We start from the raw sequence: 26337 nt of genomic DNA, 5'->3' as shown, positions 1-26337 counted from the left end.
AGCTCTTTACAGGCTTAAATTAGTTCCCGTTTCCTTTTTGCTGTTTAGTTTGTTCGCATTTTTCAGTCGGCTAAATATTGAGTTTCTGTCGCCGATGCAATGCCTCTATTAAAGCCGAAAGCTTGATTGACTGGAAAACATGTGCAGAATTAGTCATGTGTATCGTGTATACCGCTAGTTTATATCTAAACTTTTCAAACACATTGTATGCATCTTGAAACTTGCAAACATGACTTTGTTAATGCCACAAATAGCGTGTGCTTGACATAGTTGTGATATTAAATTGAAATTAAACTAGATCAGTGCCCGCTGTCCAATCTCTCGTGTGTTTGACGTCTGTTGAGCCGGAGGGAGTGAATTCATTTGACTAAAGCCTCCGCCGCTGTGATGTTTACGTGTCAACACTGTGCCAGTCATTTAGAGGACGCGGATGACACAAATACAGCACGCTAAGCCTTATTAAATCATTCCCTGCCAACACACACACACACACACACTAAAGAAAATAAACCAGTGCCAGGCCAAACAGTCAATTACAAGCAAATAATATAAATGCCCCTCTAATGTTAGTCGTCTCTGCTGACGTAAACACACACACAAAGACGTATATAATCAGAATTGGCATTTTTTGGGCGAACTATCTCCAAAATAAAAGATTATTATTCAATGAAGTGAGACTCTAGTGTAAATAAGAAACTGAAAGTGCCAGTAGGTGGGGGTAAATGTGTAAATGAGTAAGGCATCGAGATTCATTCAAACGGCTGGTTCATTCAGGAATCAAGTAAATGACTCACTTCATAAATGAGTCATTGAATCATTGTTTCACCTGATTTATTCGCTCAATTGTTCTGCAAAATTGAGCTGTAAACAGGCGATGTTGTGTCTAAAAACTATTGAATAAAATCAACAGCACATTCATTTGCACTATAACAAAAACATCAGTGGTGTGATATTGCTCTTGTTACTCGTGTTATGTTGCTTGCCTGTAGGCCTATCATGTGTATGAATGTAAGATGACCTACGTAAGGCTGGGGCAGATGCGTTAAATGTGTTCAATCATTTTAATTGCATTACTCTTCCATAACTAATTAATTAAATGGATGCATTAAATTGACAGCCCTAGTTAATAAATTAAATAATCATGTGGTAATGCCTATTTTTAGATATCCCAGTCCATTGAATGCTTTATGAGTGATTATTTTCCAGTTTCTAGTATAAACGTGATGTCATCGTCCTGCTCAGTTCTCATGATCAATAATATTGTTGAATATTAAATTAAATGTTAAAGGAGTAGTTCACTTTAAAAAAAAAAAAACTTTTGCTGATAATTTACTCACCCCCATGTCATCCAAGATGTCCATGTCTTTCTTTCTTCAGTCGAAAAGAAATGAAGGTTTTTGATGAAAACATTCCAGCATTTTTCTCCATATAATGGACTTCAATGGGGTCCAAACGGTTCAAGGTCCAAATGAGAGTTTCAGTGCAAACTGCAAACTGTTCAAAGGGCTTTAAACGATTCCAGACGATGAATAAGGGTCTTATCAAGCGAAACGATCGCTCTTTTAATAAATGAAAAATAACAAAGTTTAAGTTTTATAAGCTCAAATGCTCACCTTGCTCTGTTCTGTGATGCGCGTTCGTGACTCTCCTGTTCGAACTCGTTCATCAAAATGAACGAATCTTTTTTCTAGTCATTTGGTTCATTCAATAAATAAAATGAATGAAATAAACAGAGCAAGGTGCTTATAAAATTTAAACTTTGTTATTTTTTATTTTTTAAATGAGCGATCGTTTCGCTTGATAAGACCCTTATTCATTGTCTGGAATCGTTTAAAGCCCTTTGAACAGTTTGCACTGAAACTCTCATTTGGACCTTGAGCCGTTTGGACCCCATTGAAGTCCATTATATGGAAAAAAATCTGGAATGTTTTCATCAAAAACCTTAATTTCTTTTCGACCACAGAAAGAAAGACGTGGACATCTTGGATGACATGGGGGTGAGTAAATTATCTTTTTTTTTTTTTAAAGTGAACTCATACTTTAAATTGAAAGGCGAAAAAGGTGAAAAAACCATCAGTGACAGAATTGAGAAAAAAAACGCTCAGTTCTCCTCTTGCCAACGAACGAACAGTGTATGATTATGATTCAGGAAGATTGGATTAAAACAATCAGAGTATTATCAGTTTAAGATCGGAGTCACGGGTTTGTTGAGGATCAGTGTGTCGAGTCGAGATGACAACCTCTGCTGACGCTTCGTTGATCGCACAGCGCAAATAAGCTCTAGTACACAGAGATTATTATAATGGAGGGTGTTTTTGTCGAGTCTCAAAAGCTTCAGCTGAATCTCCTTCAGGTTCACATCTGTCATAATGGAGGAACACACTCTTCTTTTATCCACCTTAATAAAGCAGGAGTGTGTGCGTCCGGATCGAGTATAAAGCTGCTGTGTGTGTGTTTTAACCTCCGAGGGATGTGGTTTTGTCTGTCCCCTTTGACCTGGCAATAATTCTACAGTACAAAGCCCCCAAAACACTCTTTCAGCCCTCTGGATGGTACAAAAATGTGCTCTAGTTCATCTCATTCTTTGTGAGGGCAGAAGCACAGAGTGTTCACTCTTAGAAGAAATGGTTCTATTTAGAACCAGAAATGGTTCCATCCCCCGCTTCATATATGGAACTCCAAAATGGTTCCATATAGAACCATTTTTTTTTTGGTAAAAGGTTCTATTGGCCAAGGTTCTATATAGAACCCAGAGGAACCCTCTTTTTAAGATTCCAAATAATGTAGCGCTGATAGAACCTTTTACTGTAAGGTTCTATATAGAACCTTTTCTTCTAAGAGTGAGGATGATGTTTGGTGGTTTTAACAAATGCAAAGCAATGTTTTTAGCATGTCATTATTGTTTATTGAATAAATGAATCATGCATTTGGATTGGTTCAGAATAGCTGATAACTGAATGATAATGTCAAATTTAACCCCAATTTTCAAATTGAAATGGATTTTTTTTTTTTGCATTGATATTTTAGGAAAACCTTCGATTTGTAATATGCAATGCCTGTGATGTATCTGCATGCACACACACACACACTCGTAATCAACATGATGATGTTGCTCTAGTTCCTGTTTTGTGCTGCTTCCCAAACATCCTGTCATTCCCGCTGAAACAGGAAGTGTTGCTGTCTGTTATATATGTCAGAGAGAGAGAAAATGACAGCCTAGACACACACACACACACACACTTCTCAGATGGTGAGTTGAGAGAATGAGATCCTCACTGAAATCTGTTTTCGTTTTGATTTATAGCTTTGTTCGGTCTCGTCTCATTTTTGTGTTTCTATGAATAAGGTCAGATGATTTGATGCTTTAGATTCCCGAAAGCGAGATTTAATTGATCAGTTTTATCACATTTGCTTTATGTTTTGCTCTGTTGTAGCATCATCAGGTTTTCATGTTCATTTTCCCATCTTGTGATTAAACGGGCTGGTTTTGCTGTTGTACCTTTTGAGTATTCTTTATTTATTTTTACGTTTTCACAAATGAAATGAGTTACAGCATCCAAACCAAGTTGATTAGTATTAATAGGTGTCAAAATGTAAATATTGAGGATCATATGTAAATGAGAAAATGTAATCAGGGTTATTATTGTTCATTTAAACTAATTAAAAAACATATTTGCTATAATTGTAATAAAGCTGAAATAAAATAAAACAAATATAGGATGAAAAAAAAAACGTCTCATGAAAATTAGAACTAAAATAAGGTCAAATAAATAAATAACATGAAAACTAAAACTTTAATATAATAATGATAAAATGGCAAATTATTATTTTAAATAATAATGAAAGCATTTAATAGTATTTGTGTGATGAAGATTGTGGTTTAGTTTCAATAAATGTTCTGTGTGAAGGGAGTTTCGAGTGAACGTTGCAGTTGGTTTATATAGAATTTAGAATAGACTTTTAGTGGAACCATAATGAAAATCTAAAATCAGTATTGAAGAATTAAACAATCAGTGAGAGCGCTAAAGGCATGACACCCGAATGATCAACAGGACTGTGTCGATACTTGACTTTGATTCCTTGTGTTTGTGGCTCGTGGTGCTTTGTTTTTTGTAATCAGGGATTTTGTATTGATGAGCTCTAATTGCTGGGAAGCCTCATCTTGTTTAATTATCTTAGCACATCAAACAGGATACGGCTGTTGCATCACAGACAGACAGAGATGATGGTGACTGGGGTGTTTGTGATCGTTCAATTGTCATTGATTGTCACTTACTGGTCCTAAAAATAGGACTCAATTTCTATATGCAAAATACAATCCATTCTTTCTTTCTTTCGATTTTGAGATGATATGTGTTCTGATATATAGAAAAGTTAAGGTATGTTGGTGACGGATTCATCTTGCCTAGCATAAGGTGGAATTTTCTTAGAAGAAAAGGTTCTATATAGAACCTGAAAAGGTTCTATCAGCGCTACGTATTTGGAACCCCTAAAAGGTTCTATACACTCTTAAAAAATGGTTTCTCTGGGTTCTATATAGAACCCTGGGGTTCCATACTTGGCCAATAGAACCTTTTACCAAAAAAAAAAAAGGTTCTATAACCATTTTGGAGTTCCATATGAAGCGGGGGATGGAACCATTTCTGGTTCTAAATAGAACCATTTCTTCTAAAAGTGTAGCTAATGTGAGCACTTTATTGTTTTATGTAAATACATGAATAATAAAATAATAATGATCAAAAAAGAAAAAAAAAATCTTAAAATTCAGTTTAGGCAAGAGAAAGTCATTCACATTCAGTGACAACTTTTATCAAAATGTTTTACACAGTGAACATAACTTTATTTGAAATATCTTGTTTAGTCATTCAAATGATTGATCCTTTACATGCAATCTGCAAACAATAACATAATTAATGCATGGCACAAGCTGATTGGCCCTTTGCTGATCCTGGAGCCAATGAGAATGCTTGCTCAACTTTTAAATAGTCTGGTTCAATGTTTGCTGTAAACTAATCCTCTGAAACCCTCCACGTCCCCCAGCTTGCTATGGAGTTAATAATCAACAGCAAAAGCAAAAATAATCAACAGTAGAAACAGCAGCAATAATCATCATCAGCAGCAATAACAATAAATATCAGTAGCAATAATCAAAAATGAGTAATCAATGGGTAAAAAAAAGGTAGATTTTAATCTGAAAAGTATAAATGTTAGATGGTCAACCTAGCTCTAAAGACATAGTCTGTTTATTTCACTTCATATGTTCATGTGAAAGTCTTTCAAAATGTTGATCTCACCGGCACGTTCTTACTGCAGACCAATAAAGGTTTGCAGCGTTCTGGTCTCTGCTTTACTGTCAGGAACATGTTCTGGGGGTTTGAGAGACCCGTCAGGTGTCAGCTGACAGAAGAACTGGTACAATTAGCGCTTGACCTTTTGTTAACTCGCTGATTGAACAGATACATGAAACATCCGAGCAGCGCAGCTGTCCAATTATTTCTGATTTCATATGACAGATTTCATCAACGTGTTCCCGAATCAACATTCCAATCAACCAATCAGATTTGAAGGGACAAGTTTACAGTTCATACTAAGTTCATTTCCCTCTGATTTTTGGGATAAGTTAAGGTAGGGTTGGGTTTAGGGGTGGGACAGAAATGTTGTTCCAGGATACAACAAAATATGCTAAATATGTTAAAACATGCCGTACTTTCATCTTATATTTTAAATGCGATGTGCTGAGATATAGAACATACTGTTTTTGTACATATACGTGAATATGTATAATATATACAATACAATACAGAACCACAAAAACATGTTGAATGTACATTACCATTTGGGGGTCATTTCGTTTTAAACTAATACGTTCATTCAGCAGGGATGCATTAAATTGATCAAAAGTGACCGTAAAGACATTTATGTAGTCTTTCTAATGTGTTCACATACTGTAGAAAATTAAATTACTTTTTTTTACTGTATTTTTCATTAAATAAATGCAGCCTGTCCTCAAACCCAAATATAATACATATTCGATACACAGTACGGTGCACAATCAGTGTTATAGAGTTTCTTAGAGATGATTGACATTAGAGCTCTGAACGGGCTTTAAGTTGAGATTCTCTGACCCAAACTCGACCCAAACCCAAAATAACCATCATCTTTTTATTTCATGCTGGAATTACAGTAATATACAGAAGAGCTCTGAAATTCACAACGTGATTTAGCAAAAACTCAACGCCATGAATTTCGCAATGATTTTTAATGCACCTTTCATGTTCAATGTCACAGTCTTTGACCTTCAAAATCACTAACATAATGTCTGTCAGATAACTTTCATGTATTAAAAAGTTTACGTTGTAATTAGATTGCTGTACTATATTTTATATTACACATTTTGAATCAATCTGCCATCCACATATAGTTGGTTGAAATGATGTGTTTCTAAGAAAAAAATAATTGCATACATTATTCTTCAACATCTTATGGAAGCTTGTTTCCGCCACTGAATAAAATAAAAAAACATAAAAAAAATATTTGTAATTTTTAAATTTTATTTTTCATTTTTAAATTAAAAGACTTTTTTTCACACAATTGCGAGTTATAAAGTCAGAATTGCGGCAGAAGTGTGACTTTTTATCTCACAATTCTGACTTTTTTTCTCACAATTATGAGTTTACATCACGCAATTCGGACTTTATAATACATAATTGCAAGTTTATATGTCGGAGTTCTGACATCTTTTCTCAGAATTGTGAGATATAAACATAAAACAAGCAATTGCGAGTTATCAGGCCAATTCTAAGGACTAACTTTTTTCCCCCTCAGAATAGTTTAAATCTCACAATTCGGACTTCATATCTGACTTTATATCTCGCAATTCTGACTTTATATCTCGCAATTCTGACTTTATATCTCGCAATTCTGACTTTATATCACACAATTCTCACTTTATATTACGCAATTCTGACTTTATATCAATCAGTTCTGACTTTATATCAATCAATTCCGACTTTATATCACGCAATTCTGACTTTATATCTTGCAATTCTGACTATATCAATCAATTCTGACTTTATATCAATCAATTCTGACTTTATATCACGCAATTCTGACTTTATATCAATCAATTCCGACTTTATATCTCGCAATTTTGACTTTATATTACGCAATTCTGACTTTATATCAATCAATTCTGACTTTATATCTCGCAATTCTGACTATATCAATCAATTCTGACTTTATATCAATCAATTCTGACTTTATATCAATCAATTCTTACTTTATATCAATTAATTCTGACTTTATATCTCGCAAATCTGACTTTATATCTCGCAATTCTGACCTTATATATCGCAATTCTGACTTTATATATCGCAATTCTGACTTACATCTTGCAATTCTGAGAAATAAAGTCAGAATTGCGAGATGTAAACTCGCAATTGTGAGATAAAAATTCGCAATTACCTTTTTATTTTTCATTCTATGGTGGAAACAAGCTTCCATAATATCCTACTATAAAAGTCAGCATGAAACAGAAGTTGCACTAGTCTTTCTTCTCTATTGTGTCGTATATCGAGTGAAACGCTTCTGGAACCAGAACAAATGTGGGCGTGGCTTGATTGTGTCTGTGAGAAATTGATTGGTTGTGGTTTGCTATTGGCTGATCTCATGTGAGTGACAGGTTATAGCCCCGCCCTCATCATCAGAGAAGAGAAGAGATGGAATGCAAGAGGAACTTAATTCTGATTCAAGATTATTAAAACAATAATGATAAATACTGCAATATTCAATATCTATTTTGCTTCATGGTAACTAGGTTTACTGTAAGAAACACTGTGGTACTGTAAACATGATTTGTGAGTGTGTGTGAGTACAGTTTTCTCCCCTCTGCTCTGATGACCTTTAGCTCTCAGTCTCAGCGCATCACATCAGCCGGCCCACAGAGACACCAACTGCACATCCGAACCGCATTCACTCGCACTGCCTCTCGTCCTGCCCTAAGTTACCTGTCAATCAGTCAGTGCTGCCAAAGCACTCGCTCGACCTTTATCACGGCGGCCAGGAAAACACGGATAATTAGGTGACACACGCGGTCCTTCAGTCGACGTGAACTTCAGGGATTCATTCTAATGTAAGCGCTCAGCCTTGAGTCATATGCAGCGCTTAAGATTAACGATGCGCATGTTATTTTTATGGCTTATGTAATATGCCATAAAGTTATTTGTGTTACTGTGCATCTAAAATTTACAAGATTTTAAAGGTCATTTACAGCAAAGACTGAATTATGAATTATATATTTTTTTTTACAAGATAAGAGATGTGACCCTGTTGCAAATTGGAAAAGTAAAAATAAAAATTTGAGAACATTTCTGTAAAATTCAAATAATAATAATAATAATAATATTAATTCATATTAAATATTAATTATAATAATAATTCAAATAAGATAATAATAATAATGATAAATAAACAAAATAAAAGAAAAAAAGGATTAAATAAAACAATCAAAATGAATAAGAAATAAATAAACACATGTATCTAACAGTGCAGAACTATAGTGAATAGAAATATATTTTCACATTTAGAATACATTGGGTCTTTATATGTGAATAAAGCTGGATGGGTGAATGATTGTACTTGGGAGTACGTAGCATCTTAAAGATTGAAAACCTCTATTTATAACTGATGTCTGACTTATTCATTTATTATTAAAATCTGATATTCTGATTTGTCTGTCAATCAAAACTTTTATATGTAAACTATTGAATTCAGTACAATGGTTATTTTTTCATTGAATTACCTTAGTATAAACCTCACATCGTAAAACACTCACCTTAAGGATTATTAGGAACACCAGTTCAATTTCTCATTAATGCAATTATCTAATCAACCAATCACATGGCAGTCGCTTCAATGCATTTCGGGGTGTGGTCCTGGTCAAGACAATCTCCTGAACTCCAAACTGAATGTCAGAATGGGAAAGAAAGGGGATTTAAGCAATGGTTGTTGGTGTCTGAGTATTTCACAATCTGCTCAGTTACTGGGATTTTCACACACAACCATTTCTAGGGTTTACAAAGAATGGTGTGAAAAGGGAAAAACATCCAGTATGCGATGGCAGTCCTGTGGGTCAAAATGCCTTGTTGATGCGAGAGGTCAGAGGAGAATGGGCCGACTGATTCAAGCTGATAGAAGAGCGACTTTGACTGAAATAACCACTCGTTACAACCGAGGTATGCAGACAACACACACACAACCTTGAGGCGGATGGGCTACAACAGCAGAAGACCCACCCAGCAAACAAATTTAGGTATTGAGAACGTTCTGGGAACGTTAGTTTTTGGTTCCCAGAACGTTCCTAGAACTTTCCCTTAAGGTTAAGGGAACGTTACCAGAATATTCTTCTTACGTTATAAAAATGGAACCTAAAAATAACCTACATGGAACGTTCTTGTTTGGTTCCCAAAAAAATAACCTCAAGGGACCATTCAGGGAACGTTCTGTGTTCTCCACTACAAATAGGAAAAAGAGGCTACAATTTGCAAGAGCTCACTAAAATTGGACAGTTGAAGGCTGGAAACATGTTCCCTGGTCTGATGAGTCTCGATTTCAGATGGTAGAGTCAGAATGAGAACATGGACCCATCATGCCTTGTTCCCACTGTGCAGGCTGGTGGTGGTGGTGTAATGGTTTTCTTGGCACACTTTAGGCCCCTTAGTGCCAATCGGGCATCGTTTAAACGCCACGGCCTACCTGAGCATTGTTTCTGACCATGTGCATCCCTTTATGGCCACCATGTCCCCATCCTCTGATGGATACTTCCAGTTCCAGCAGAATAATGCACCAAGCTGGAATCATTTCAAATTGGTTTCTTGAACATGTCAATGAGTTGACTGTACTAAAATGGCCGCCACAGTCACCAGATCTCAACCCAATAGAGCATCTTTGGGATGTGGTGGAATCTAAATCTCCATCAACTGCAAGATGCGATCCAATCAATATGGGCCGACATTTCTAAAGAATGCTTTCGGCACCTTGTTGAATCAATGCCATGGAGAATTAAGGCAGAAAGGGGGTCAAACACAGTATTATTATGGCGCTCCTATTAATCCTTTAGGTGAGTGTATATCCCCAGTGTGAACAAGTGAATGTTCCAGCATGATTTGCTGCTCACGTTTGTAGAGATAACAGCATTATCTTCACAACACATCCGTGTCATTGTACAACTCCTCGACTGGTGTCTGTTTGTTGCCGTAATATGACTAATGGAGAGGTTTTATTGCTCCATCAAACTCCGGGCGTGTGTAATAACAGTTAACGCTGAGAAAAGCGTAGCTCTATATTTGAATGGTTGTGACAGTGGCTTTAGGGTCTAACGTGTTGGATTCTCTTTGGTGCGTTTGATGGAGCGTCCTCACTGAGAAACACCAGCGAGACTCTCTCTCTCTCTCCATCCGTGGCAGACGGGCTGCTACTCTGTCATGTTAATGTACCAGTCCACGATCCCAAAATACATTCATTCTCGTTATTCACAAGAAGACTCAGGAATTCATGTTAATTCACACACATTTCATGATGTCGATAATTCCCTTACACTCTTTAAGTATACACTGTAAAAAAAATATGGATAGTTTAACTTAAAAAAGTAAGTAACCTGGTTGCCTTAAAATTTTAAGTTCATTGAACTGGAAAAAGTGAGTTAATACAATGAAGGAGAATGATTTAATCATCAGAAACTCAAAATTATATGTTATCTGAACTAAATAAATTATTTAAGTTGATTTGACAAAAGAAAAAATGTTGTGATTACTACACTGTAAAAAAAAATATTGTTGGTTTAATTTAAAAAAAGTAAGTAACTTGGGTTGCCTTGAAATTTTAAGTTGATTGAACTGGAAAAAGTGAGTTAATACAATGAAGGAGATTAATTTAATCATCAGAAACTCAAAATAATAAGTTATCTCAACTAAATAAATGATTATAAAGTTGATTTGACAAAAGAAAATATGTTGTGATAACAAATCTTGAAAATATTTTTTTACAGTGTACTTAAGCCCTTTTACAGTCTTGATTGTGTATGTAGCGTCAAAAGAACGTCGACTCTGGTCACAGTCTGATAACTGATGAGCACTTAATCAATCTCTGCCGTATCAGTCAGTATGTCACTCAACAGGTGGATCGATGTGCTATAGCAAACCTAAGCCAAAGTCATGGGTTTGATTCCCAGAGACAATGCTTTGGTTCAAACTCAAAGCGCCTGCCAAGTGCACAAATGTAAATGAGCCTGGCACAGCTTCCCCCCTCATTAAGCGTGTGATCAGCTGTCAGCAGTGTAGGTTAAACTCCAGCAGACACGGTCAGACATGTGGTCTGCTCTCTCCAGAGATCGGTGTTTAAACCCAGTGTGAAGACCACAAGCTGACGCCCGTCACGCTTCTCAACACACTCGAGCATCAATCGCTCATTAATCTCACTAAATGTGCTGGCATGCTGTGTTTCTACTGTATTGATGGATTACTCTATACCCTCTTGAGCTTTCAAACAACAGTAACTGGTCTGAATCAGATTTTGTAGTTGTCAGATGCAAAGCAACCACATTTTAAAGTTGTTAGAATTGTTTAAAAATCTGGTGTCGTGTGTTTGTGTTATTCATAGGCATGCAGCAAGAATTAAAGTGGATCTATTATGCACTTTTACAAACTCTTGAACAGGTTTTCAAGCTTGTATGTTCATTACTTTCGTTTTTTGTCGTTGTTGTGGCTCCTCTCTTCCCAGTCTGTCAGTAACGCTCTGTGAAGCCCCTCCTCCTGAGAAGCACACTGTGCTCTGATTGGTCGGCTGGATCAGTGTGTTGTGATTGGTCGAGTGTGTTTTTGGAAATGTCCCGCTCTTACCATAACCACCAGTTTAACACACTACTGACTAACTCAACTAGGCCCCGCCCCTTTATTCTGCGCATGAATTATTATAATGAGGAATATTGTGACGTGTTCAAACTCAAGATTACAATGGAGGCGTTTCAGGAGTTCAGAAACACTGACCCTGATAAAGAGAAGAACGCAGAGCTTTTTTAATACTCAAACAGCAACATTACACTCTAAAGAAAGATGAACATTGCACTCACAGTGTAAATTCACTGAATTTGTTTGAAAATACATTGGGAGTAGTTATATAGGGGAAATACTTTTTGCTTTTCAAAAAACTTGCTGATAATTTACTCACCCCCATGTCATCCAAGATGCCCATGTCTTTCTTTCTTCAGTCGAAAAGAAATTAAGGTTTTTGATGAAAACATTCCAGGATTTTTCTCCATATAATGGACTTCAATGGGGACCAAAAGACATTTTCAGTCCAAACTGTTCAAAGGGCTTTAAACGATTCCAGACGATGAACGAATCTTTTTCAGAGTCAATTCATTCGTTTCGTTCGTTGAATGAACCAAATGGCTCGGAAAAAGATTTGTTTATTTTGATGAACGAGTTCGAACAGGAGAGTCACACAGAACAGAGCAAGGCGAGCATTTGAGCTTATAAAACTTGAAACTTTGTTATTTATTTATTAAATGAGCGCTCGTGTCGCTTGATAAGACCCTTATTCATCATATTCGTCTGGAATCGTTTAAAGCCCTTTGAACAGTTTGCACTGAAACTCTCATTTGGACCTTGAACCGTTTGGACCCCATTGAAGTCCATTATATGGAGAAAAATCCTGGAATGTTTCCATCAAAAACCTTAATTTCTTTTCGACTGAAGAAAGAAAGACGTGGACATCTTGGATGACATGGGGGCGAGTAAATAATCAGCAAAAGATTTTTTTAAAGTGAACTACTCCTTTAGTTCTCCACTATTTTGTGCATTAGATGTCAATCAGATGTTCTCTAGGAAAGATCGATTGCCTGAGTGCAGGAATGGTGATGTTTCTGAGCAGCACAGGTTGAATTTCAGTCAGTCTGTCAGTTGTATTATATTTCTGGTACAGCCTCAATCACACTCTCGGTTCAGACTCCATTTTGGCCCGTGCCTCACGGGACGCCCGCAGAACGCAGCTGTATATCCAGAGATGTGGCACAGAGGATATACAACATCCCTCACTAATACAGAAAAACCCTGAGACTCAGTGCACAATGAAGACTCGAGGAGGAGAACACATTAAGAAAGAGGATTATTCCTGCTCAGTTATTTGTACGCTGATCTATTATTGTGGAATAATATGTTTGAGATCAACCACAGCAAACTGGGGTTGGTCTCTGTATCTTTATATTTTGGGTTCGGTCCAAGTAAAGCTCAGCCGAGGGCATGTGAGGCGTAACACATTAATAATTTCAACTCTTCCCTCCTTTCTTTAAAAAAAAGGCTACAGTGATGTACATGCAGGGCAGCAGAAATGTGAAGCTTATTGTTTTATAAATGCATATACATGAATTATTCTGTTATAAAATGTTTTATTTGAGCTGTAAATGTTTATCAGTCATTTTAGGTTTAGGCATTACATAACTTCACACAGAAAAGCTATTTTTCACACTAAAATCAAATTAACACTTTTTTTTTGTTATTATTACATGTTGTGGCTTTACTATTGAAACGGAATATTTTAATAATAAAATTTGCCCCATTTTCTTCCATTGTCTCAAACCATGTTTTTTACTGTTTTTCAATCATTTTTATGGTAATATCAAAGCATGTCAGTTTAGCTTCACACATCTGTCTGTGTGTATGCATATTTATATGTTACATTTTAAAGAGCTTTGTAATAAAGCTTTAAGCTATAAGATCGTCGTATTGCCTTGTCGAATTCTCACAGCCATTTTTTGATAGTTCCAGGAACAAGTGCAGTGAATGGACGGGCTCTGCTCTCTTTGGGAAAGTAGGGCATGCGAGAGCCTGGGGACACGCAGGATTAATGCACTAATTCCATTCATGCACTATTCAAACCGGCAAAGGTGCTTTCATCAGTAATCTGCAGAGCAGTGGCCCAAAACTCACTCACATTACGCCACATCATCACAAGCCATCTGCAGAACACTTCAGGCTGACAGGAGCCACTTCCCACGGCTCTTCTGGAGATGCTCCAGGTCTTCATGTGGGCTTACTGCACATCCGAGGCCTTGGCCACACTAATGTACTTGGTTATAATGGAAAATGGAGACGTTTCTCTTCGGTTTTTGCCCTTCGTTCGCACGCAAACGGAGAATTCGCTTCTGAAAACGATTCTCTCTAAAAACTCCAGCCAGAGTGAGATATAGACCATTTCACAAGAGGTAAACTACACTGGTCCAGAAGCACTTCCTGTTTCAGTTTTTTAACACTATATATAAGCTGGGATAAAATACAACCAACAGAACATTTAAAACTGAATCAAAAAGTTAAACAAACATCTTTAAGATGTTTTCTTTACATGTGAAATAAAGAAAACAGTTACAAACTGAAACAGGAAGTGTTTCTGGACCAGTGTTGTTTACATCTTGTGAAATGGTCTATTGGAAAACTTTGTTTGCATGTAATCATAGACATATACACTAGACGTCACCTTGGGGTTCTAAGCATGCGTCAAAACCGCCGCCATCTTGGAACAGGAATCTTGTCATAGGAAGTAGCTAGGTAACGCTGCTATCTCTGCCTTTACTTCGAATTCATTGATGGTGGCGGACTTTTGTGCAGCGTATGATGTTCACGGATGAAATCTGAACTAGGAAGAATGTTTAAAAAAAGAAAATAAATGATAAATACATGTCTGACCGTTGGAACGAACCAAAAAAAAAACAAGAAAAATCGCATTCATGATGATTTATGGTGATTTTATTTCCGTTAGACCTGTGTCTACTACAGGGGCTCCCCTGTTTCAAGATGGCGGCTCTATTGACGCATTCGTTCCAATGAACTGCCGTAGCCAAGGTGAAGTCTAGTGTATATGTCTATGGCATGTAAACTGAGAAAAACGTAGTTTTAGGCAGCTGACGTCACAGACGCGCCTGCGTCAAAAGTGCGATCTATGTATACATTTTCATTTGGCTTTGGTGATCATGATGCATTCAGAGTCGCAGTCGCATTTATGTTGGTGCACAGAGGGCGTGTCTAGAATATGATTGGCCCCTCGTGGTCCCAATTTACTCAGTGTTGGGAAAGCTACTCTGATACTGTAATTTGACAAGCTACAAGCTACTCGTAAGTTAAAGTAGTTAAACTACAGTCAAGCTACCCTTTAGGAAAAGTAGTTAGCTACACTACAAGTTCATCAAAAAGTAGCTAGCTACATTGAAACTACTTTTGCTTTTTGAACAACGTATATATTATAAATAACTGAATAAGTGTCTGAGGAATGTTTTAAATAAAATATTTAATGTTTAAAACAATGCAATACAATTATGATTTCAGACAGTATTGTTTTATTACACAAAACCCTCAAATATCTCAACCCGGGAATTCGTACGAATTTTACGAGGTGGCTAATACGTAACAAATCGTACGACCTCATTTTTGCTAAATCGTACATATTTTACGAATTGGCCAATTCGTATGAATTCGTACGAATGACCTACTCCTGACCACGCCCCTAAACCTACCCATCACGTGGGTTTAGACAAATCGTATGAGTGAGGTCGTATGAATTGGTACGAATTAGCCACTTTTTAATCACTCGTACGAATTGGTCGTGAGATAGCGTTGAATATCTCAGACTGTTTGTCAAAAGTGCAAAATTGCAACAAATAGCCTATAACATTGCAAGATCAAAATTTACATCCAACATACTTTGGGTCAAATATGGACAAACCCAGCCATTGGGTTACATTTTTTTAATTACATTTTTAACCAAACGTTTGGGTTTGTCCATATTTGACCCAAAGTTGGGTTAAAACAACCCAGCGTTTTTAGAGTGTGGATACATTTTAAAACGGTGTTTTCACATTGTAGTGTGGACTGTGAAAACAGAGGTGTTTGAAAACGATGGCGTATAGTCGTGTTTAGTCCTGTCATGTGCTATTCACTTTCACACAGTTGCTTTGCACACTCTTCATATCACAGCTCTGCAAAGATGACAGAAATCCGCTCGTATTCGCAGGTGCGTTTTCGGCTCAAAAAATTGCTGGGTTGTTTTAACCCAAATTTGGGTCAAATATGGACAAAACCAAACTTTGGGATAAAAATTATCCTTAAAAATTTTAACCCAACTTTAACTTTTACTTTCAATTGTGAATTTTTTTTATTACATTTTTAACCCAACATTTGGGTTAGTCCATATTTGACCCACATTTGGGTTGAAACAACATCTGTGAATGCTGAGATATTTTCCTGTCTGTGTGATAACTTGATGACTTATTCCATCTGTATCATATCAATAAGCTTTTGTGAGCGTTTACCCATGCGCTGTAAGGTGAGTTTAGCGTTTTCCGATATTTCAGGATGAGAAACTTTTTGAAAGTGTGGACGGCGAGCGTTTTGCAACGAAACATATGCATTGATGCATTGTTCATAATAAGACCTATAACATCATGCATTTAGGGTTCATCTTCAATTGTGAATTGCGAATATTTTTTTTAAACGCACAAATCTGTATAAATGCTATTGTCACACACATTTGCATGTGGAACGAGAAATTTCCCATGCCATGTATAAAATGTGTCACCGTTATGCAGCGTCTCACGCAGTCGTCCTGTATCCAGATCTGAGTCACACACGCTGATCCTGGACTTTATTCTGCTGAGTCATTCTGCTGTTGAACATGACAGATTAACTTCCTTCCTCCTGATGGCATGTAACCAGAGATGTTCTTTCCTATCTTTCTCTGTCCACAATCCTTTCCAACATTACTGATTTATGAGAGCATTTACACTGCTGAAGGGAACAACTACAGGCAGTTTGGCTGATTAAGAGCTGGCGGACACTGAGCCAGAAACAATAGTTTAATGAAATATTGACACTGCTACTGAACTGGTATTTGCAATTAAAGTAAGGGAACATTTTGAAAAATGAGTGTCTGGAAATGAGCACCTTAAAAGCATGTGATTCATGCGTTTTCATTGTACTGAAAACAGTTATTCGTTAATGTTTAGTGGAAGAAAGAAAGTCATTCAGGTGTGAAACAACTGGTAAATTGAGAAAAGTGTTGTTTTTGCATGCTATTCCTGAACTATTGATGCTCTTCAGTCACTTTTGACCAAAAAAAATGTGTTTTCTACTTTATCGAAATGGTGACTTTTGTAGGATTAGCTATGAACAAATCGAAAGGTTAAATGATCCTTGAAAACATAGTCACACTTGTGTTACTCGCCGTCAAAAATGACCGCCATAGAAAGGAATGGGTATAATTTAAACAAAAAAAGTTTGTAAATCAATATCAATATTCCTCATTTAAGTTGTGAATCATTTTATTTGTAAATAAAAAATGTATTGTGCAGAAAAGCACACAGCAATGAAGGGGTTAATTGACAAATCATTTATAAAATAGAAGAAAAAAAAAACATTGTATGGATTGATTTACTTCATACCCATATTCAAGGGTTGAATGCATGAAGTTAGAATAAAACATTGTTATAGTAAATTCAATTTTACAATATATTCATAAAGAAACGTTTATTTTAAATAGTTTTTACTGTATTTTTCATCAAATAAATGCAAAAATAAATTCAATTTTACAATATATTCATAAAGAAACGTTTATTTTAAATAGTTTTTACTGTATTTTTCATCAAATAAATGCAAATATAAATTCAATTTTACAATATATTCATAAAAACGTTTATTTTAAATAGTTTTTACTGTATTTTTCATCAAATAAATGCAAATATAAATTCAATTTTACAATATATTCATAAAAAACGTTTATTTTAAATAGTTTTTACTGTATTTTTCATCAAATAAATGCAAACATAAATTCAATTTTACAATATATTCATAAAGAAACGTTTATTTTAAATAGTTTTTACTGTATTTTTCATCAAATAAATGCAAAAATAAATTCAATTTTACAATATATTCATAAAGAAACGTTTATTTTAAATAGTTTTTACTGTATTTTTCATCAAATAAATGCAAATATAAATTCAATTTTACAATATATTCATAAAAACGTTTATTTTAAATAGTTTTTACTGTATTTTTCATCAAATAAATGCAAATATAAATTCAATTTTACAATATATTCATAAAAAACGTTTATTTTAAATAGTTTTTACTGTATTTTTCATCAAATAAATGCAAACATAAATTCAATTTTACAATATATTCATAAAAAACGTTTATTTTAAATAGTTTTTACTGTATTTTTCATCAAATAAATGCAAATATAAATTCAATTTTACAATATATTCATAAAAAACGTTTATTTTAAATAGTTTTTACTGTATTTTTCATCAAATAAATGCAAATATAAATTCAATTTTACAATATATTCATAAAAAACGTTTATTTTAAATAGTTTTTACTGTATTTTTCATCAAATAAATGCAAACATAAATTCAATTTTACAATATATTCATAAAAAACGTTTATTTTAAATAGTTTTTACTGTATTTTTCATCAAATAAATGCATATATGAAGAGTTCAGATGCAAAAGCCTCTAAATGCCATTTGAAATTTTCTTCTTTAATGATGATTTTTGTCGAACTTGTATATTTAAGTTCAGTAATTTCACTTAAATAACAATTAATAGGTAATTATCATTGCCATTTAAGTGAAATCACTGAACTTAAATATACAAGCTTGATAAAAATCATCATTAAAGAAGAAAATTTCAAATGGCATTTAGAGGCTTTTGCATCTGAACTCTTCATATATATATATATATATATATGCTATAGTGAAGCTTCCCAACAAAATAACAAGTTTCTAGTTTTTCTATAACCTCATGCAAACTCCATTAAAAACAACCTTGCATATTAAGATTGTTTGTTTGTACGGTCACACTGTTGCATAAGTGACTATCTACAGTGTATTGCTTTTTAATTATATGATTTAATTATGAGTATTTCTGACTCTGGCTGATATACGAGCCGCTGCAGTCTGTGGTGATTTAGCCGAGTCGTGCGATCCTCATAAACGTGTCCCTGTGCACTTTATGGCATCTACCCCACTATGATAATTGGAAATAGTTGCGGGTTTAATTATCATTTGGAGGCAGTATTGTGTTTACCCAATAGTAGCAGAAGCTAGAAACAATTGTGCTAGTTTATGCCACAAGAACAAAGGCTCTTGGGATCTGGAGTCCCTCGGGAGACTGGAAGAAATGAGATTGACCGCAAGGATAGGATGACAGATATCTCTTTTGCCAGCCACGTATACAATAAAGGCCTTTAAACTGCATTAAATCAGCTCAGATCCGGTGGGACGATAACAGGGCTGCCCAGCAGCACTGAACACACACACACACTCTCTGTAGGGCCTGAAAAGGCAGCACTCTGTTGATGCGTGTGCTAATCTTCGAGGACGTTAATCTGAGCTGGTGACTGTGCAGTCTATATGACATATGCTGTCGGACGCTGTCAGTTCGTGCAGTTATTAGTTTGAGTGATGTCATTTGTTCAGCATTGCTGTAGTTGTGCTCGGTTGTGTTGTTAGCGTGACTGCCACATGGTATATGAAGTGATTCTGAGTGTCATTTGGCTTTGAGACTAGAAAAACTTGTGCATGATGTGCTCGTTTTAAAGTTGTTCTTTAATATAAAAAGACACGCTCTTTTAAAAGGAGAAAAATGAATGAACATTTTATTTATGATACCGAAAATGTAATAAATAGTATGAAATACTATTATGAAATGATATGAAAGGAGTAGTTATCTAACAATCAACTTCATTCTTTGCAATGGTAATGCGTACTGTACTGAGTTAATGAAATGACAAGCCATATATTTAGATACTTTACCTCAGGAAAGATGAATGTGTATTTAAAATGGGTCATTTATGTAGAAGAAATGTGAAATTATTTTTGAATTTGGAGCTTTCTAGACTGAGAAAAGCCAGAAAATGTATTTTTGGCCTGTGTGGATGAAAGACAACAACTCCCAGAATGCACTTGCTTCGGTAACACTACCGGTAACAGAGCGCAGTCGTTAAACAACAAGTCTAGGCAATCAGTGATGAGTCTGCCCGAAAAAAAAAAGGAGGAAATTGTGACTTTTTATCTCACAATTCTGTGAGAAAAAAAAAAAAGTCACAATTATTTTTAAATTGCTATATTTCTTGGCAGAAAGAAGCTTCAATACTATAAAAGTTTAGTGAAAATGATCAAAAACGCTGACGTTGGCTTGCAACATAATGCTGGTGGCGGGGAAAGAGTTAAAATGGCTTTATGATATGCAATATGTCTGATTGCAATTATCAAATCACAAAATTCAGTTAAAAAAATACACATGCTGTGAGTTGTTTATTATTTTACAGCCATATTAATATATAATCACTGCTTTGTGCAATTGTGCAAAACTTGCAATTTTTTTAATCGCAGAAATTTGCAGTTTGATGTGTGAGTAATTCATTACATTTGACATTCTGAAATATTGTGAGACTTGCATGCATGATATATCAATGTCTGCGAGATTATGTTTGGAGAGTGTGTATGTTTGTTTGTTTGATTGCACTGTTTATTTTAATGTAGTTTGATGTGTGTGTGGTTCAGACTGATGCAGGTTTGAATCCAGGTTGTGTTTTCCAATCAAAAAAACATTTTATTTTAAAAGAAAAGGTCATTTGATGCATGATTTTAGAGAAGAGCCATCTGGTTTGGAATTTGAAATGATGAATAGTCATAAATGTTGTTATAACATATTTTTACATCAGTATGAGATTATTAGTCTCTGTCAGAGGCGGATTCTTTCTCTTCTGAGCTTAACTGTGCTTGTACTGATCATATTTAATCCCTTTAGGTACAGCATGAGACACAACAAACATTCCCGCTCTTCATTTCATCTCTCTTTCATTGGTTTTTTTCTTAAATGCCTGAACTATTCATCTAAAGCTGCCTGTCTACGCTATATTCAATCTTCTGTGACAGATTGACATGCATTCGAAACGAGATTACAGCAGAATCTCTTCAGAGTAAATTGATATTTTCCACTTTTTGTTCACAATGCCATTTATTCTCCATCCCAGGGGAATTTAAGGACATTGTTTCGTGTAGAGAGACCTGCATAAAATATAGTTTATTCTATCCTAGAAACAGCCGCTTACACAGAAGCAGAGCATCTGACTGACATGTACAGTACTGCTGTTTGTAATATAAGTTACAAAAATTACATTTATGATGCAAAAGATTCAGATTTCAAATAAATGCTGTTCCTTTAAACTTCGAATAATCCACAAAATATGAAGCAGCACATCTGTTTCAACATTGATTATAATCATAAATGTTTCTTGAGCATCAAATCATGTTAGAGTGATTTCTGAAGAATAGAGTAATGATGCTGAAAATACAACTTTGAACACAGGAATAAATTGCATTTTAACATATATTCATTATATTTTAAATTGTAATAGTATCACACAATATTACTGTTTTCATGGAAGCTTTATTCCGCCACTGATTTAAAATAATAATAATAATAATTGCGACTTTTTAATCTCAAAATTGATATTAAGTCAGAATTGTGAGAAACAAAGTCGCAATTGCAGGAAATAAATGTTTTTTTTTTAGACTTTAAGTGTTTTAAAGACTTTTTATCTTTTTATCTCTTTTTATATCTTTTTATATCAATCAATTCTGACTTTATATCTCGCAATTCTGACTTTATATCTCACAATTCTGACTTTTTATCTTACAATTATGTCTTTATATCTCGCAATTACGACTTTATATCAATCAATTCTGACTTTATATCTCACAATTCTGACTTTATATCAATCAATTCTGACTTTATATCTCGCAATTCTGACTTTATATCAATCAATTCTGACTTTATATCTCGCAATTCTGACTTTATATCTCACAATTCTGACTTTTTATCTTACAATTATGTCTTTATATCTCGCAATTACGACTTTATATCAATCAATTCTGACTTTATATCTCGCAATTCTGACTTTATATCAATCAATTCTGACTTTATATCTCGCAATTACGACTTTATATCAATCAATTCTGACTTTATATCTCGCAATTCTGACTTTATATCAATCAATTCTGACTTTATATCTCGCAATTAAGACTTTATATCTCACAATTACGACTTTATATCAATCAATTCTGACTTTATATCTCGCAATTACGACTTTATATCAATAAATTCTGACTTTATATCTTGCAATTACGACTTTATATCTCACAATTACGACTTTATATCAATCAATTCTGACTTTATATCTTGCAATTACGACTTTATATCTCGCAATTCGGACTTTATATCTCGCAATTCGGACTTTATGTCACGCAGTTGTGAGAAATAAAGTCAGAATTGTGAGATAAAAAGTCGCAATTACCTTTTTTTTATTTTTCATTCTGTGTCCATAGTTTTTACCATATTTTTAATCAAATAAATGCAGCCTTTGTGAGCAAAAGAGACTTCTTTCAAAAACATTTTAAAAAATCACCCCAATCAACCCTAAACATACTGATCATTCAAAAAGCACAATAATATCCAGCATGCCAACTGATGATCTGTGTAGAAGTGGGTGTTTCTGTCTGGATCTTTGGGGAGAGAGAGGATGGGCACAGCTGGGCAGGGTTGCGTTATTTGATCTTGTTTTGAAGGTTTCGAGGCCAGGATCGACTCGACTGATATCTCTGCGGGAACCGGAGGCCAAATTACAGACCAGAACAAAAGCCTTCGGGAGGGAGAGCGCGAGTCGGGCAGCTTTCTGATTTAGTCCTGATATAACTGAAGTCCTCACCCAGAGATAAGAGCTGGAGACGGTGTGATTCTCAAAATGAAGTGACTGCAAGCCACAGGATAACGGAGGTCGCCGGATCATTTAAGATCAAATTATTTTATTGAATTTGCACCTGGAGATGACAGTGCTTTGACCCTCGATCACAGGGCTGGGAATTTAGAGCTGGTTCTGAATAATCATTTTATTAATTTCAATGGTTCTTTAGTTTCTGCATCGAGACCAAAGTAAAGCATCATTCTGAAATAATCTGCTATCGTTTCTATTCACTGCTGCCAGAAAATATACCATTTCTACATTAATTTTTGAGTTTGCATGTTTGATTAGATATGATGTGAGAGAAAGGCTGCAGGGTGCCATACAACATTTTTCTAAATTCTTGCAAAAAGAAACAGTCTGTGAGTCTGGCAGATCATTACACATCTAAAGTCTCTCGTCTGATTGTTTGCAGTTTATTTCACGTTCAGTAAAGCTCTCTTTGTAAAACACACAGAAACGAGCGTATGATCTCATTTTCAGGCGAAGCCCAAGTGGATTTAAAGTGGCTCGGTGTCTGTTATCGTTCGGCTTTAATAAATTAGACATTTTAAAATGTTGTGAAATATTCAAATGCATTTCTACAGTACATGCAAATAATGTGCGATGCTTTCAAAGATTCATTCGTGGAAAGCTCAGAGACACCAGAGCACTTGAGGGTTGCACAGAAATTTAATGCAAAAATAAATATTAAAGAGGACCTATTTTTTTTTTTGTCCATGTTAATCTTTCTTTAGTGTGTAATGTTGCCGAGTTCTTCTCTATATCAGTGTTTGTGAACTCCTGAAACGCCTCCATTGTAGTCTTGAGTTTGAACACGTCACAATATTCCTCATTATAATAATTCATGCGCAGAATAAAGGGGCGGGGCTTGGAGTTAGTTAGTAGTGTGTTAAACTGGCACACTCACACTACGACCAATCACAACACACTGATCCAACCGACCAATCAGAGCACAGTGTGCTTTTCAGGAGGAGGGGCTTCATAGAGACAGGAAGTGAACAGAGCGATACTGACAGACTGAGAAGAGAGGAGCCGGAACAATGACAAAAATGTGGCCATATGATATTAACCCTCAGGTGCTCTTCGGTCATTTCCGGTCAATTTTCTGTTTTGAATTTCTAAAAATCACAGCTTCATCAGAATGTTACGAAACTTGGTGACTTTTATGGCATTATGTATGTGAATACAAAAAAAAATTGAGGTCATGATCTGAGCATGCTAAGTGGTTGTAAAAAAATAGTCACACTTGTTGTCGATGGTCAAAAATGACCGACCCATGGAAAGGAATGGGAAATTGACACAAAAAAAAATCTCAAATTTTTATTTATTTATTTTTTACATTTTTTAACTAAAAAATCGTTTTTGAGATTGTTTCAACTATATATTCAAATCCACCAAAAAAAAAAAATTGTTCAAAAACATCTGGGGAATTCACATGCTTCTCCATAGAGAGCTGTACATGCCATCTAGTGGTTACACCATGATTCTACGCTTTTTCTCTATACTGTAACCAGATGGTGCTAATTTTCTTCAAAAAAAATTTTTTTCTGAAGGCCTAGACTCTATATTAAACTAAAATACTGCATTAATAATTTTTTGAAAAAAACAATATATATAGAAATATATATATATATATGTTTCCATGGCAAAAATAGACCATAAATATTAATAAATTCAATCAAATTGTCTCATCTTACAAAGAATAAATATTATAGAACAAAAATAAATTGCATTGGTTTTACTGGGATGGAGGAAATTTAATTTTTAGGTGTTCGGTCACTTTTGACCGGGAGGATAACAAGTGTGACTCCGAAACGAAGAGCGCCTGAGGGTTAAGCTGGTATATTTGTCTTGCTGTCGTGGCCTGAAACGCTCAGAGACTGTGATGTTCTCCGTGGGGCTTCAGGTCCAGACGTGTCCTTCTGTAATGTGAACATGAGATCATCCATCACGCGGCACACACACAGCAGAACACAGAGGTGTGTGTGAGCACAACTAGCATCTTAAAGCATGAACTCCTTTAGGGGGCATCCTCAACGGGAAAGGTGGCTCATTAAAATGTAAATGTTTTATTTTAAAAATGCAAAGGTTTTTCCTTTAGTAGCGGGGCGTTTCCGAGAAAGAGGCTCAGGAGAAACTTTAGCAGGTTCTTTATATCCCTGTTCGTTCTAGTTTCAATGAAGTAGATTAAAGAGTCAACAAAGCGCATGAGAGAGTAAAAATAGAAAAAACACAGCAATTAACACAAGCTAGAACGTGTGTGTGTGTGTGTGTGTGTGTGTGTGTGTGTGATGTCTTGCCTGAGATTGTCTTATCGTCACATTGACCCTGGAATAATTTTTGCATCTTTGGCATAATTAAGTCTGTGAGATGATTGATTGCATTAATTAGGAATGTATTAAGACCGGCTGCAATCTCACACACACACACTCACACAAACACACATAGTAATTGTTAAATAATTGGTTTTATTCAAGTCAATTAAAAACAGTAAAATTGGAAAATATTATTACAATTTAAAATAGCTGTTTTCTATTGTAATATATGTTTAAATGTAATTTATTCCTGTGATCAAAAGCTGAATTTCCAGCATCATTACTCCAGTCTTCAGTGTCACATGATCCTTCAGAAATCACTCTACGTAACAACTTTTTTTTAAGGTTTATTTGTTATATAGAACGTTCAAAAGAACAGCATTTATGTGAAATATAAATCTTTTATCCCTTTCTAAATCTCTAAACCACAAATATTATGCGTATTTTCAGGAAATATACATTAAAACATCCGAACTTTTGAACAGTATTATATAATTATACTAACACTGAAGAGTTGTTCAAAGAAACACAGCAAATGTGAAAGTAGAAGATCCGTTTCCATTTCATTCGACACGTTTTTACCTCATTTTAAAGGGATAGTTGACTTTGAAATTAATTTTTGATATGTTTTATCTTACCTCAAGGGCATCCAAGATGTAGGTGTCTTTGTTTCCACAGCATTTTTTATTTTGATATTTTTTGATCAACTTTTTTTTTTGTCTGTCAGTCATATAATGGAGGTCTATGGTCACCACCTTAAAGAGCATGCACAGAGAAGCCCAAATTAAACATGATTATGACTCGTAAATGTAAGTACACATTATGACACGAAACGAGCGGTTTGTGTGAGAAAACCAACAGTATTTATATCGTTTTTACCTCAGATCACTTGGTTACAGTAGATCACTATAGTTACAAGAGGTAAAAACGATATAAATACTGTTGGTTTTCTCACAAACCGCTCGTTTCGTGTCATAATGTGTACTTACATTTACGAGTCATAATCATGTTTAATTTGGACTTCTCTGTGCATGCTCTTTGAGGTGGTGACCATAGACCTCCATTATGTGACTGACAGACAAGAACGGTTTGACCTAAAAATATCAAAATTGAAACTAAACAAAGACACCTACATCTTGGATGCCCTTGAGGTAAGCTAAAACATACCAAAAATT

At 35.1% G+C, this 26337-nt stretch overlaps 1 protein-coding gene across 4 annotated transcripts in view; it reads left to right on the top strand.

Annotated features, from left to right (window-relative positions):
- Positions 1–26337, top strand: part of dlgap4b (DLG associated protein 4b) — a 179049-nt gene that overhangs the window by 108125 nt on the left and 44587 nt on the right. The window lies entirely within an intron of this gene.

Source organism: Pimephales promelas, chromosome 8, assembly GCF_988280905.1.
Source record: "Pimephales promelas chromosome 8, fPimPro1.hap1.1, whole genome shotgun sequence".
Lineage (NCBI taxonomy): Eukaryota > Metazoa > Chordata > Actinopteri > Cypriniformes > Leuciscidae > Pimephales > Pimephales promelas.
This window is presented reverse-complemented; position numbering and strand designations above follow the sequence as displayed.